Raw genomic sequence first — 15,451 nt, 5'->3', positions numbered from 1 at the left:
ACACTCTGCTCCAGTCAACCCGTTACTGAAAGATGGGGAAACAGAGCAGCAGTTTAGCTCAGTTCAACTCAGGATCGTCTGAGTAGGTGGTGGTGTCTAACCCTGAGCGGGGGACTCATGGGGGGAGGTGCCCACTGCTGGCACTGCCGAATGAGCCTGCCCTGTCAGGAGGCCTGAGGTGAGGGGCAGGGGCAGGCAGAGACACCCTCCTAAAAAGAATGAAATCATGCCATCTGCAGCAACATGGAGGGACCTAGAGATTGTCATACTGAGCAAAGTAAGTCAGACAAAGACAAATATCATATGATATCGCTTCTATGTGGAATCTAAAAAAATGACACGAGTGAACCTATCTACAAAACAAAAATCGAGTCACAGATGTAGAAAAGAAACTTACGGTTACCAAGGGGGACGTGGGGGGGAGGGATAAACTGGGAGACTGGGATTGACATATACACACTACTCTGTATAAAATAGGTAACTGGGCTTCCCTGGTGGCGCAGTGGTTGAGAATCCGCCTGCCGATGCAGGAGACACGGGTTCGTGCCCTGGTCCGGGAAGATCCCACATGCCGCGGAGCAACTAAGCCCGTGAGCCATGGCCGCTAGGCCTGCGCGTCCGGAGCCTGTGCTCCGCAACGGGAGAGGCCACAACAGTGAGAGGCCCGCGTACCGCAAAAAAAAAAAAAAAAAAAATAGGTAACTAATAAGGACCTACTGTATGGCATGGGGAACTCTACTCAATACTCTGTAATGACCTATATGGAAAAGGAATCTAAAAAAGAGTGGATATATGTATATATGTAAGTGTTTCACTTTGCTGTACAGCAGAAATTAACAACATGGTAAATCAACTCTACTCCAGTAAAAATTAATTTTAAGCAAAGGACACCCTCCTGCTGGGACAGCCTGAGGGCTGAGGTCAGGCTCAGTTGGGGCTCTCCCTGCCCTTGCCCTGCCCTCATACTCATGGCCAGCCTGGTGCCCGTTACCCTCAGCTCCACGGGGGGACAGCCCACCAGGAAGCCACCTGCCACACCGTGTCTGATGCCACAGGTGCGTGTGCATGTCCTGGGGCGAGGCTCTGGCCACGCCAGGCGCCAGAGGCAGGCTGCAGAGGGAGGCCTGGGCTGAGTCCAGGCTAGAGAAGGCGGCCGGGGGAGCGAGCACGGGCCACTTTGGGCACGCGGGCCACCGCCACCACGTCCCTGCAACCCCGCTCTGCCTCCACCTCATGGGGCCGCAGATGCTTCGGTGGGAAGGGGCTCGGAGCCCCCGCCCTCGACCTAATTATGTGGTGTGTTGAGAGGCAGAGCCTTGGGCCTGGCCTGCAGACAGGCCTGGGCTCCAAATCTCCGTCTGCAACCTCTTAGCCAGTGACCATGAATAAAAAAGAAGTGACCCTGTCTGTCACCCCCAATAGATCAGTCTCTGTCCTCCTGGCCCTGCCCCCTGCCCTCAGGGGGGATCCTGGCTCCTCCACCATCTAGAACCTTGGAGACTGCCGTGGCATCACACGCCCTGCACCCTTCTGTGCAAACTGCTGCTGACGCTGCCAGTCTGTGAAAACTGGAGCGGCCCTTCCTAGCATCACGGAGAGTGCTTTGGAGCCTAGTTAGTGCGCCCAGGTCCACTCACCGTCAGGCTGTGCTCAGGCGTCCCACCCTCCCAGGCCAGGTGGCTGGGTGCTGCCAGGAGGGCCTTCCCCAAGGCTGCTCCCGGCCCGGTGCCGGGACACTCTTAGATGCATGCTTTACTGCGGCCAAGCAAACCAAGGCAGGCAGCCCCTGAGGGGGGTTTAGGGCCCTCGCTGGACCATTCCTGAGAGCAAGGAGCGCCATTCGGAGCACACGGGAAGAAAAGTTCAGAGAAGTTCAGGGAAGAGGAGAAAGGCACGGTTTGGGCAGGCCAGAGGGGCAGACGGCAGGGAGCCACGGAGGGGCCCAGCAGGGGTGGGCGGGCTACCAGGCAGAGGCCAGGCCCACAACCCATCTGTGTGCCAGCCACACCCCCACTCGACCCTCACGTCTGCCCGCTTGGCTCAGCGTCTCTAGCCTCCGTCAGTCCCTCCGTCAGTCCCATGTGCTGCCACCCCTGAGCTAGGCTGTAGGAAGCCAGGAGGCACTCATGGGCCCTCCTGCTGCAGGCCATACCTGAGGGCAGACCCCAGGGAGCCAACCAGCCCGGGGCCGGATAGCTGCGGGTGGGTGATGAGACAATGGATGGGACTGGAGTGCAGGCCCCAGACCCCAGGCCAGGGCTCTTCACCCCACACTGCCCCCACTGGCCTGGCACCAGGACCCTCTCTCGAGGCTGGTGGGCTCTGGACAGCCCTCGGTCTAGGGTCATCCCACCCCAGGCCTGCCCAGCTTCCTGCCATTGAGCCCAGGCTGACGACCATGATTGTCAGTTCTTCTCTGGACAAGCTGACAGAGACCCTCCACGCACCAGCACAGCCCTCAGTCCTGGGCCCCGTGGTGAGCAGCACAGCGTAGGAGACTCGGACGCAGGCAGATGCACCCCAGGAAGATGAGGCACTGTGGCAAGGAGGCCAGTGATCCGTGAGCCAGGCCACAGGACAGGCTGGACCTGAGGCTGCAGCCCAAGCCCCCCAAAGGGCTACTGGGAGGCCCTGGGAGAAGCAGGCAGTTTCTTGCCTGGGGCAGCAACAGTGGCACTGAGGAGGGGGCTGCTGCTGGGCCCACCCACACTGCTAGGACCTCCTACCAGCCTGGGGCACCTTCCCCTAGGGCGGCCAGCACTGGGCCATTCACACCTGCAACCTTCTCCAGGGCACTGGAGGGGTCAAGGGCAGAGCCCACTCCCTGCCTCCCAGTGAGACAAGCTTGTGGTGCAGTCTATACTCCAGAGTCCCCCATGTGGTTAGGCTGAGGTGAGACTGCTTGAAATTACACTTCTGTCGTACCGGTCAGAATGACCATCATCAAGAAGTCTACAAACAATAAATGCTGGAGAGGGTGTGGAGAAAATGGAACCCTCTTGCACTGTTGGTGGGAATGTAAATTGATACAGCCACTATGGAGAACAGTATGGAGGTTCCTTAAAAAAACTGAAAATAAAGCTACCATGTGGGGGCTTCCCTGGTGGTGCAGTGGTTGAGAGTCCGCCTGCCAATGCAGGGGACACAGGTTCGTGCCCCGGTCCGGGAAGATCCCACATGCCGCGGAGTGGCTGGGCCCGTGAGCCATGGCCGCTGAGCCTGCGCGTCCGGAGCCTGTGCTCCGCAACGGGAGAGGCCACAACAGGGAGAGGCCCGCGGACCGCAAAAAAAAAAAAAAAAAACTACCATGTTATCCAGCATATATGTGGAGAAAATCATAATTCAAAAAGATACATGCACCCCACTGTTCATTGAAGCACTATTTACAAGAGCCAAGACATGGAAGCAACCTAAGTGTCCATCGACAGATAAATGGATAAAGAAGATGTGGTACATATATACAATAGAATATTACTCAGCCATAAAAAAACTTAATGCCATTTGCAGCAACATGGATGGACCTAAAGATTATCATACTAAGTGAAGTTAAGTCAACAACAAATATCCTATGATATCACTCATATGTGGAATCTAATATTTTTTAAATACAAATGAACTTATTTACAAAACAGAAACAGACTTACAGATATCGAAAACAAACTTGTGGTTACCAAAGGGGAAACGTGGCAGGGAGGGATAAATCAGGAGCTTGGGGTGAACATATACACACCACTACATATAAGATAGAAAACCAACAAGGACCTACTGTATAACACAGGGAACTCTACTCAATACTCTGTAATAACTTACATGAGAAGAGTCTAAAAAAGAATGAATATATGTACATGTATAACTGAATCACTTTGCTGTACACCTGAAACTAACACAACATTGTAAATCAACTGTACTCCAATAAATTAAAATATAAAAAATAATAATTTTTAAAAATTAAAAAGAAAGAAACTGCACTCTGGTGAAACTGCCTCTCCCCTTTCCTACCTGCTTGCTCACCTCCTTACACTCCTGAGAGCACACCCTCGACACCCCATGCATCAGAATCTCCATTTCAGGCTCTGCATTTGGGGAACCTGACCTAAGCCACGTCTTTCAAAAGCATGTGTGCAATGACCCAGAGGCGTGGGACAGGGAGGATGGGAGGGAGGCTCAAGAGGGAGAGGATGTGGGGACATGTGTACACATATGACTGATTCGCTTTGCTGTGCAACAGAAACTAACACGGTATTGTGACGCAATTATACTCCATTAAAGATCTATTAACAAAAAAAAAGTGTGTGTGAGGGATTTCCCTGGTGGTCCAGTGGGTAAGACTCTGTGCTCCCAATGCAGGGGGCCTAGGTTCGATCCCTGGTTGGGGAACTAGATCCCACGTGCCGCAACGAAGATCCTGAGTGCCACAACTAAGACCCAGCACAGCCTAAATAAATAAATAGAAAATTTTTTAAGTGTGTGTGAGATGAGTGGACTTGGGCAAAGTACTTAGAAGAGCGGCTGGCACACGGGGAGCTAGTTACGCCCACTACAAGTCCCTGGAGTTCTACAGACCAGAGGAAGAGGCATCTCAACCACCCAGGAGGTAGAGAAGCTCCTGTTGGGAGCCCCGTCCAAGCTGAGACTTGAGGTGTGAGTGTGAAATCAGGGAAGCACAGGGGATGAGGGGAGGTCACAGACAAAGTCAGGAAAGGGAGCGAGAGCCAGCTCAGGGCCTGCACACAGGGAGAGGGCAGCAGGAAGTGCACAGGAAGATGAAGGGAGGCACAAAAGAAGCACATCACCGTCTCTCCAAAGTGCTCCTTGGCACAGAGGAAAGACCTGGGTTCAAGTTCTGCCTTTGCCTCTCTCTCCAGACCCAAGAGGCTCATGAGCAAAATTGGTATAATGATGCCAGCATCCAAAAAAAAAAAAGTTTACGGCGTTAAATTAAGTCAGGTGTTAGTGAAATGCACAGCAGAGTGCTTGGGACAGAGGGCTAGTCAGGGCCTCATCCTTGGTGCCTGCAAGTGAATGTGTGTGCGCGCGCACACACACACACACACACACACACACACACGGAGTCCTCACGCACACACAGCGTGCCAAGATCCTGAGCACGGACAGGGTGGTCCAGGGCTCTAGCCTCCGCCACACTGCCCGCTGTTCCATCCTCTCTCTGCTCCGCAACCTTGGGCCTTTCCCTGCACTGTTCCTTCCTTTTTTTCCCCTAATAGCACCCCAGTAACCTCATAGAACAACAGCTCTTCAAAGTCTCATCCCAAACTCAGACACGCCTGGTGTCCTCCCCTCCAGGGCTGGGAATGGCTATCACCTGTGTGGCGTGAACAGAGAGTGTGCTTTAAAATTCCTGGTCTCAGGGCTTCTCTGGCTGCACAGTGGTTAAGAATCCGCCTGCCGGGCTTCCCTGGTGGCGCACTGGGTCCAGGGCCTGTGCTCTGCAACGGGAGAGGCCACAGTGGTGAGAGGCCCACATACCGCAAAAAAAAAAAAAAAAAAAAAAAAGAATCGGCCTGCCAATTCAGGGGACACGGGTTCGGGCCCTGATCCCAGAAGACCCCACATGCCGCAGAGCAACTAAACCCATGCGCCACAACTACTGAGCCTGCGCTCTAGAGCCCACGAGCCACAACTACTGGAGCCTGCGTGCCTAGAGCCCGTGCTCTGCAGCAAGAGAAGCCACCAAAATGAGAAGCCTGCCCATTGCAACGAAGAGTAGCCCCCACTCGCCACAACTAGAGAAAGCCCGCACGTAGCAACAAAGACCCAAAGCAGCCAAAAATAAATAAATAAATAAAATTTATACAAAATTAAAAAAAAAAAAAGTCCTCGTCTCTGCACTGGGGGCAGGGCAGCTCCCCCAGACCCAGCCTGGCCTGACTGCAAGGAAAAGCCAGGGGATCCTGCATCTCCCCCAGGCACCCCTGCAGTTATGGGAGGCCTGGCCACCGCTCCCTGCCTCTAACCCCCTACCAAGGCACCCACTGCCTGGCCCCTTTCCCACCGGCTGGGGCCGAGGAGATACCCGGACCCGGACGCCTCAAAGAATGTGGAATATCCAGACAAGGTCAGCTGGTGACACATCTGCGGTGCTGTGCGCACGAAGGCTGTGTCCCACAAGTGTCCCTCATTATGTTTCTATCATTTCATTTCAGTATCATCTCATTTCCATTATGATTTCTTCTTGGATTCACTAAGTATTTATACACGTGTTTTAAATTTTCCAAATACTAGAATTTTTAGAGTTATGCTTTGTTATTAATTTCTATCAGAACTGCGTTGTGGGTGGAAAACACGGTCTGAATCACACGGTGCCTTTGATATTTCTTGAGGCGTTTTGACGGCCAGTTTGCAGGCAATTTTCATGAATGTTCCCATCATTAACGGCATGGTTCTGCAAGCACCCTGGAGTTCATGAGCCCTCCATCCTGGGGCGGACCCGGTACTGCAGGAGGCTCTGCCCCACGCGAGACACCCACTCTTGGAAGCGATTCTGGCCTTTCCCCAGAAGAATAGCTCGGACCCTGGCCAGCCCTGCTTACCGTCAAGCCTCCCTCCATAGTCCTGGAGAGCCCCCTGACCCAGCAGCGAGGGACCAGGGCCCAGGTGCTCACAGGTCACCCCAGAGACTGGCAGACTGCTCACGCCGGGGGGGGTCTACCCCCCCAGGCCCGAGGATGGAGTGGCGCAGGGTGTGGAGGACTCTTCCCACGGTAGGGCTGAGCAAGAAGGGCCCTGGCCTGCCATGGGCGGTGTGGACAGGACGTGGGCTCTTCCAGGGGCAGCCTTGATGCTCTCCTGTTCCTGGCCTGGTCCGCCCAGCAGGGGCCACCCACGGCTAATAACCGCAATAAAAGCAATAACTGACGCAGCCTCCTGCCTGCTCCAAGTGATTGACTCAGGAAAGCTGCGGAGGCTCCCCTCGGAACTCCACGAGCTCCTTCTCTATAAGCCTCTAACCTCATCCAACCCTAATCCCTCCAGCCTCATCCCGGAGCTGCTGCACACGGCCAGCTCTCGCCCTCCTTCACTCTCCCCCAGCTCTGAGGGCAGAGACCTGGATCCCAGGGCCAACAGCCCGTCCCCAGCTGCGTGTCATTACCATATTGAATCGAAGCCCTAACCTCAGAGGAGGAACGGAACCTGGACAGGGCTTGTTCAGAGTCCACAACCCAAACGGGATTGGGCACCGAACCAGTCTCCGGGGAAGCCCTAGGCAAGAGAAGCCTGGGCCTCTGAGCCTGGATTTCCGCAGTGACAAAACGGGGCTCCTGACCCTGGGAAGGGCCTGGTGCCAGGGCTGGGCACACCCCCGTGAGCCAGCTGCGACTGGGATCCAGGCCACACGCAGATGGAATCGAGGCTCCGTGACACTCACACGGCGAGGGTCTGGGTCCCAGAGGCCCAGAGAGCCCCGGGGGCAGAGGGGTTCACACAACCTGGGCAGCCTCGGTGTGGGTGTGGAAACAGGCTCTGCTCATAAACCCGTCAGAACGCACACCCTCGCCCAGCCCCCTCGGTTTCTGGGTGAGCCAGCCTCCTCCACGGAAGCTACTCTTTGTTAACAGTGTTGCCATGACAACCAGATCCAGGGAGAACTCTCTCTTCAAGGTAGAGTCTGAGGGTGACACTTGGAGAAATGGAAGTGGTGGTGACAACAGGCAAGGGCCTGTCCTCCCGGCCCCACCCCCCTTGCCTGTCCCAGAGCTTGTGGGTCTGCTCCCCTCTCTCTCCTCTCCCTGACAGAGGATGGCAACGTGGCTGAGGCCAGGAGCCTCCCACCCACCGACACGCAGGTTCCCAGACCTGCGCTCTCCGCCTGCCGCGCACAGACTTTCACACACATCCCACGAACGTTGCTGAGTCCCCCAGCACAGCCAGCATCGCAGAGCTGGCGGTCCATCTGGGGCCCACAGGCCAGGTATAGACCTGACCCTGAGGGATCACAGACAGACAATTACACAGTATGCCCAGGGCACCCCGCAGAGCACACCTGTGCAGGAAGGCACCCTAAGGAAGGCTGGGAGCCGACCAGGAGGGGAGAGGCCTTCCTGCTTGGGAGCAGGAGGCTCTGAGCATTTTTACAAAGAGAAGGTTAAAGGTCACCGGGCTGCAAGGTTAAAGGTCACCGGGCTGCGCTGTGGGGCCGGCACTACAGGGGAAGCAGGCCGCTGCAGCAGTCCAGGTCCAGGTCAGGGGAGGGCAGCCCGGCCCGCAGGTGGCAGCGGGGAGGGGCAGGGGCAGGGGGAGGGGGAGGGGTGGGGTCAGACGAGCCGAAGGCTCAATCAATCAATCAAGGGCTGACCTGGCAGAGGTACGAGGGAGGCCCTGGCTGTCCCACCTGCTCAGACGGGGGGTTGGGCAGGGGAGGCTCAAGGGTTCGATGACAGTGCACAGGCTGCCCGTGGTCACCTGGGAGGCAGCCAGCAGGCCTGGGCTCAAATGCTGCTGGGACAAGCTGAGGTGGGATCAGCAGCAAGGAGGGAACGGCAGCCACATCTGTGGAGGAGAGGATGGAGGCCCAGGTCTTAAGGAAGGGGAACACTGAGTGCCCCAGGAGAGGAGGGGGCGCCCACAGGAAGGTCTGCAGGGGGGCCGGAGGACATGGAGGCACAGCGGTGGCCCGCAGAGCCCGGGGGACCACGGCCGGGGAGCGGTGCCAGAGACACCCGAGGGCCTCTGAAGCCTGTTTGCCTGGGGGGTGAGGGGCGTACAGATGGGAGTGGGCTGGGCTGAGTGGGAAGTGCTGGTATGCAGTGGGCAAGCAGAGGACACCCTTCACAGTCAGCCCGCGCAGGGGAGGAGAGCAGGGTGCAAAAGAGCTGGAGGGGGAGACAGCTGAGGAAGGTCTGTTGTGTTTGAGCTGGGAGAAGCTGTAGGCAAGTGACTTCACCTCTGAGGCCATCAGCTGTCAACTAGGGCAGCAGCACCGCACCTGGGAGGAGCTGGAGGAGTGGGAACGAAGTTCCCCCTGAGTTCTCAATGCCTCACCTATGGGGCAGGCTCCCTGCCTGGGGGCTCAGCGTGTGTGTCCCCCGGGAGAAATGGGGTGCTCTCCTCTGAAGAGCTGGGACCTTCACCAAGGCCCAGGCCCCTCCTCCCTGAGCTGGTGCTCGCCCATCGCGCCCCAAACTCAACCCACTCCGCGGAGGACCCCAGAGCCCACTCAGAAGGACCACGGCACGCCCCGAGCTCCTGCCACTACCCCGGGCGGCACAGGCCGCAGCCTGCCCCCAACCCTCCCCGCCCAGTGCAGGGACTCGTGGCGGCCAGGGGGACAAGAGGCTATTTTCTCCTGTGCTATGTCCACATCCCGGCACCAGCGCACTGACCCTGAAGAGCTTCCCTGTTACATAAGTGAGATGGGAGAAGCTTCCAGGGCAGGACCACTGGGTGTTGCCCTGAATCCTACTCAAGGCACCTGTGGGGCTCTAAGGACATGCTTTTGCAGACAAGAGCGTTCAGACACCTGAAGCCACCTGACTGTCCACCCTGAGGCAGGGTCAGCGACAGGCAGCACCCCCACCCCTGCCCCTCCCTGGCCCTGTAGGCATCGGTGTGGACCCTAATGATTTCATACTCTTGACCAGACACCTCTCACCAGCCTCCTTCCAGGGCCTGAGACCCGTCCCGAAAGGCGAATCCCCAAGGCCCTCCCTGCCTCCAGCACCTGGCCTCTGTCCCTCCCATACTCGGCACAGGCCTGGACGTGGCGAGGCTTCTGACCCTCCCTTCCACGGTTCCCACCATGCCACAGCCATGCTGATGTCTGCTGACCTTCCCAAACCCCACTCCAGAGTTGTGAGACCGGGACTTCCCGGGGTCCCCACTGCAGGGACATTCTGAATGGATCAGTAGCAGCCAGCTCACTCTGTGCCAACCCAGGGCACCCTTGTGTTCACTCTCTCTCTCACACACACACAGCCCCAGGCTCTGTGCCCAGAAAGAGGTGAGAAAGGCACATGGTCTTAAAAGAGGGCAGAGTGTCCTCCCCAGACCCCGACAGATCAGGGTGCCCTGACATGTGGCCAGTGGGTGTCAGAGGTCTGCCTCATCTCCCATGGCCAAGGGCCTGGCAGCTTCCCCACCGATGCCACCCTGTGATGCCGGGCCTCCCTGCCGTCCCTCCTCAGACTCCGCCTGGAAGACGTGTTGCTAAGTAAACACTCATCTCAGGAGGGAGGTGGGCAGGCGAGGGCGAAGGGATGAGAGGCAGCCTGCAGTGGGTGGGCGCTACAGGAAGCAGATCTCTGCTCAGCATTTGGAAGCTCTGAGAGTAGAAACAGCCAGAGCGGACCAGGGCTGAAGCAGATGGCCTCGGAGGGGAGAGGGAGGGAGGAGACGTCCCAGCAGGGGGCAGTAGGAGGGCCGGCTGGCACTGAGTCAAGGCCACCTGGACAGGCCCTGCCCGGTATCTCTGTCCCTCTCCTCCACTGTGGCCCTGGCACCCACCCCCAGCAGGTCCTATGGGGAGGCCCGGGGGGCCCTCTTCTGGGGTAGGGCTATGCAGCAAAGTGCAGCCTACACCCTCCCACCCCAGCCCCAGCTCCTGACGGCAGTGCGTGGACCTCACAGACCCCGCTCTTGGCCCTGCACCTTCACTTGGCCTATTTGACAAATCTGGCTTTGAAACACGCGGCTTGAGAACGGGGTTCTGTGGTTAAAAACCAAATATCAACCAAAGCTATTCCCATCCAGCCCGTTTGGCCCATTACTCACAGATGAGGAAACAGGTGGGCTCAGGGGCCCTCAGGCTACACCTGACCATCCCAGCCTGTAACTGCTCTCCCCTGAAGGACCCAGGAGACAGACTAATGGCTCTGTCCCTCATCTGGCCAGCTGCAGGGGGGCCACTTGTGCTGGGGATGCCCTTCCCCCTCAGCCTGGGCCCACCAGCCCCCGACCTCACTCGGGTCAACGCAGCACAAACGCTGGTGGTGCCGGTATTTCTCCCTCCTCCCCCTCCCCCTCCTCCTGCGGTTGCTAAGTTACACCAAAAAACCCCTCTGCTCTGTGTGAACTGTTCCATTTCCACGATTTGCCAGGTGGAAGGAAGCCATCAGGCTGGCAGTTCAAGGATGCCTCCCAGAGAAAAACAAACTTGTTGGCTGGCTCTCTGGCCCCCATGGCATACCTGGGGACAGGGACACCTGCTGTGCTCCCAAATGTGGGAGCCATGTGCTGGAGCACACAGCCGCCCTGGGAGGGTGTCAGCATGTGGGCCCACACTGTTCGCTCTTCTCAGGGGTAGGGCTTGCAGATTCTGCTGCTAACCCCACTCAGGCCCATGACCCCAGAGGACTGCTGGTCACTCTGACACATGTCCTTAAGAACAAAGAAAGGCTGGAGGGGCAGAAAACCTACCCCTGTGCCCCAAGCCAAGCCCTTCACTTCCCCCCACTCTGAATCGCCTCCTCCTATTCTGGGTTGGGGTTCTGAGGTTCCATTGCAAAGTTTCCCTGGATGTCAGCGGAAATGCCCTCATAAGTCACTGAAACCATGGTGTCATTCTACAGATAGGGAAACCGAGTCTCGGAGGAGCCTGCAGCCTGCCCACAGCTCAAAAGTCAAGACCTGTGGCCTCCTTACTCCCTAGTTTTCTGCCTGCAACAGAAGCTGCTGCTTTGCTCTCTGCCCTCCTATCTGGGCAGGGAAGGGCCTGGACCCAGGCTAGGCTGGGCTGGACCAGACTGTGTCCAGAGGGAGGTGGGAGACCCCTGAGGGGCAGACCGGACCACTGCCTCTGTGAGTTACCCCTGAATGTCAGCCGGACTCTGTACGTCCTGGGCTCCCAGGGCAGTTGGCCATCTGGGCCTTCCCATTGCTCAGGAGGGTGGGAGAAGCATGACAGCAGTGGGAAGGGTGAACCTGACGGGGCTCCCGTTTCCAAGCAGGGAAGAAGGGTGCTCCATCCACTACCACATCTCAGCCCCAGGCGGCTCCCAAGAGGCAGGCGGCCTCCCTGTAAATATCCACCAGTTCCAGCGCTCTGAAGCAGCGAGAGATGCAGGGGGCAAGGGGCCTGCTGCTCGTCTGTCTACCCCCTCACATGCGCAGACCAGAACTAGCTGCACCTGCCCCAGGCTGTTTCCAGCAGGGAGGGCCTGGGGCAGAGAGAGCACGGTCCTTCAAATGACCCTTGCCCAAGGTGCAGACAGGGGCACCTCGCCCTGGCCGGCTCCCCTCAAATGCTGAGCTCACGCCCCAATTCCTCGCCACACAGCAAGGGCGTGAGATGCCACCGCGGGGCCCAGAATGCAGACAAGCAAACGGAAACTTCAAACTGCGCAACCCTAGCGCCTCAGATTTCCCAGCCCCCCTCCTCCACACCAGACCCGGGGCAGGGGACCCGCCGGCGGGTGTCCACTCCAGCCCGCCGAGTGCGCTCCCGCCACGCCCAGGCTGAGACCACCCGCTGCCCCGCAAGGCCTGGGGACTGGGAGGTCCTGACACTGTCCAGCCCGAGGCGGAGTTCTGGGCAACTCCGCACAGGGCTTCCGCACGCCCTCTTACACGCGCGCCCCGCGACCCGCGCCGGGAGCCCGCGCCCCGGCCCCACGACGGCCGCGCCAGGCGGGACCCCGGGCCCGCGTACGCCCCGCCCTGCCCGCGCCGGCGAGCGAAGGGGACGGCCCGCAAGAGGCAAGAGGGAGGGAGGGACGGACAGAAGGACTGAGGACCGGCGGCCGCTGCCTACCTCGGTCCGGGCCAGCGTAGCTCCCGCGCAGCCCTTGCGCCGCAGTCTGGCCCACAGCAGCGCGCGGCCGGCGCCGGCGGCGGCTCATGCTCTGCACCCGGGCCCGCGGCACCCGCCTACCCGCGGCCGCCCCCGCGCTGCGCCAGCTGCGGGCAGAGCGGCTCCCTCCGCAGCCGGCGCCGGGGAGCGCGAGCGAGCGAACGCGGAGCGAGCACGGAACGGGCACGGATCGGGCACGAAGCGGGCGGGCGCGAGAGCGCGTGGAGCGTGCGGGCGCGGGGCGAGGGTGCGGGGCGGGCTCCGGGAGAGGGAGGGCGCGGGGTGAGGAAGGGCGCAGGGCGGCCGCTTGGAGAGCGAAAGTGCACGACCAAGGTGCAAGGACAGGTAGAACGCGTGTCCAGGGCGCAGGGCGCCGGGCGGGGGCAGGGGTTGGGGGCGAAGAGGGAGGGCGCGGGGAGAGACTGGGCCAGCCTTTCATTTTAAAAAGAATAAGGCAACAAACACCCCAAAAGGTGACGTGGCCTCCTCTTGTAAAAGACCGTTTGGGGATTCTCAGAGAGCTGCCCAAATTTTTATCATCCGCATCGGACAGTGAAAGCGCTTCCGTGGGCAAACCCGGTCTCTTCGGTTATTCCCTTCAACCGTCACAACCACGCTATATGGTTGGTGTTGGTTTTGTCGCCACTGGGCAGATGAGTAAACATATACATGGTCAGGGAAGCGAAGTGACCCTGCAGGATCTCAGAGCTGCTAAGTGGCAGAGCGAGAGTCCAAAACCATCTTGAGAGATTCCATAGTCCCCATTTTTCCAAAACCACTAAGAGGATGATGACCCAGGTCTTCTGGCTCCCAGAGAAGCCTCCTGTCTCTCTGAAGGGATATCCCTGTTCTCTGGCAAAAACCAGGGTGTGGGGGAGGAGGGGGGTCAGGAGGGGCTCAGACTCAGGTGAATATCGAAGAGGTCTGGGGCCAGGAAGGGGTGGAGGGTCTGGGTGAAGGAATGGGAAGGTGCCCCTTAACACGGCTTGGAGAAACTGAGGACCTTTTGTATTCATTCATTCAGTACATGTTTATTGAGCACCTACTGTGCCATTCTGGGCACTGGGGTACAGGTGTGAATGTCCGTGTCTGGTTGAAATTTGCAAATTTGGGAGGGTACATGTTCATGCAGTCAAAACATGGGGGCGGGGGTTGCTGGGGTATTTTTAAATATTTATTTATTTTGGCTTTTTCAGGTCTTAGCTGGGGCACGGGGGATCTTCGTTGCGGCATGCAGGCTCTTAGTTGTGGCATGCATGCAGGATCTAGTTCCCTGACCAGGGATGGAACCCGGGCCCCCTGCATTGGGAGCACAGAGTCTTACCCACTGTACCACCAGGGAAGTCCCCTGAAGTTTGCATTTTTTAGGGAAGCAGGCAGTAAATAAAAACACAAGTAAATATTTCATATGTCAGATGATGCAGATGCTCTGGAGAAAAGCATGGCAGGGAGAGGGCACAGGAGTGCAATTTATGGAGTTATTTTATTTTGACTTTGGTCAGGGAAGTCTTCCCTGAAAGGGTGACATTTGAGCAAAGACCTAACTGACGCAAGCCATGCTGAATCTGAAAGATGAACATTCGATGCAAAGGGAACAGGAAGTGCAAAGGCCCTGAAATGGGAGTATACCTTGGTCATGGGCAAGCAATAAGGAGGAGGTCAGAGTGATATGAAAATGAGTGAGAGTGTGGTGGAGAGTGAGATTCCAGGGTTGCCAGGGCGACCAGATCAGGAAGAGCCTGGTTGGCCATCGGCCCATTGTGACTTTGACTCAGAGGGAGCAACAAAAGCTTGTGGAGGCTTTTGCACAGTAATGTTATGGTCTGACTTTTTTTTTTTACAAAAACATTTCATTATGGAAAATTGCAAACATTTACATAAGTAGGCCCTAAGAAGGTATAATAAACCCAATGTTGGGCTTCCACAATTATCAATACATGGCCAACTTTGTTGCACGTGTACCCTCACACACCACTCCCTATATAATTGAAGTGAACACTGACAGCTTGTTGTATAGCACATAAATATATTTATACATAGATGATAGAACACAAATCATAAATTTGTACTTGATAGATTTTCAGTGAGAATACTAATAACCATCTGTACCTTGATTTTTATTGTGGGAAGGTTTTAAATTACAGAATCATTTTCTTTAATAGATAGAGGACCATGCAGATTACCCACTTCTTCCTACGTCACTTTGGTAAATTGTGTTTTTGAAATATTTTTCCATTTTGTCTAAATTTTCAGATTTATTGACATGTTATTCATAACATCCTCATATTACCCCTCAGATGTCTGTAGAATCTGTAGTGATGTCCCACTTTTCATTCTGATATTGGGGCTCTTTGTGTTTTTCTTTCCTTGATCAGTCTTGCTGGAGTTTTGTCAATTTTATCATTTTTTTCCAAAGAAGCAACTTTCAGCTTTGTTGAGTTTTCTCTATTGTGCCCTGTATTTCATTGATCTCTGTTCTTAGTTTTATTGTGTCTATATTTCTACTTTGGGAGGGATATTTATTGTCCTTTTTGTTTGTTTCTTAAGTTGGAAACTAGGCTAATTGATTTTTTACTATATTCATTTAAAGCTATAAATTTCCTTTCAAGCACTGCTTTACCGTCTCTCACAAGTTTTAAGTGTTTTTTAAATTATCATTTATCTTATGATATTTAAATTTCCATTTTGATTTCTCTTTTGGTCCAT

At 56.4% G+C, this 15,451-nt stretch overlaps 1 protein-coding gene across 2 annotated transcripts in view; it reads right to left on the bottom strand.

Annotated features, from left to right (window-relative positions):
* RASGEF1A (RasGEF domain family member 1A) overlaps positions 1 to 12,873 on the bottom strand; it is a 93,691-nt gene extending 80,818 nt beyond the window's left edge. The window contains exon 1 of one of the 2 annotated variants that reach the window (XM_067025624.1): positions 12,707 to 12,873. The gene's annotated coding sequence lies outside the window, so the exon portion shown is untranslated. The remainder of the gene's footprint in view (positions 1 to 12,706) is intronic. The other variant, XM_067025623.1, reaches the window with a different exon arrangement.
* Between the last annotated feature and the right edge of the window lie 2,578 nt (positions 12,874 to 15,451).

The sequence above is a fragment of the Kogia breviceps genome, chromosome 2, assembly GCF_026419965.1.
Source record: "Kogia breviceps isolate mKogBre1 chromosome 2, mKogBre1 haplotype 1, whole genome shotgun sequence".
Classification (NCBI taxonomy): Eukaryota; Metazoa; Chordata; class Mammalia; order Artiodactyla; family Physeteridae; genus Kogia; species Kogia breviceps.
This window is presented reverse-complemented; position numbering and strand designations above follow the sequence as displayed.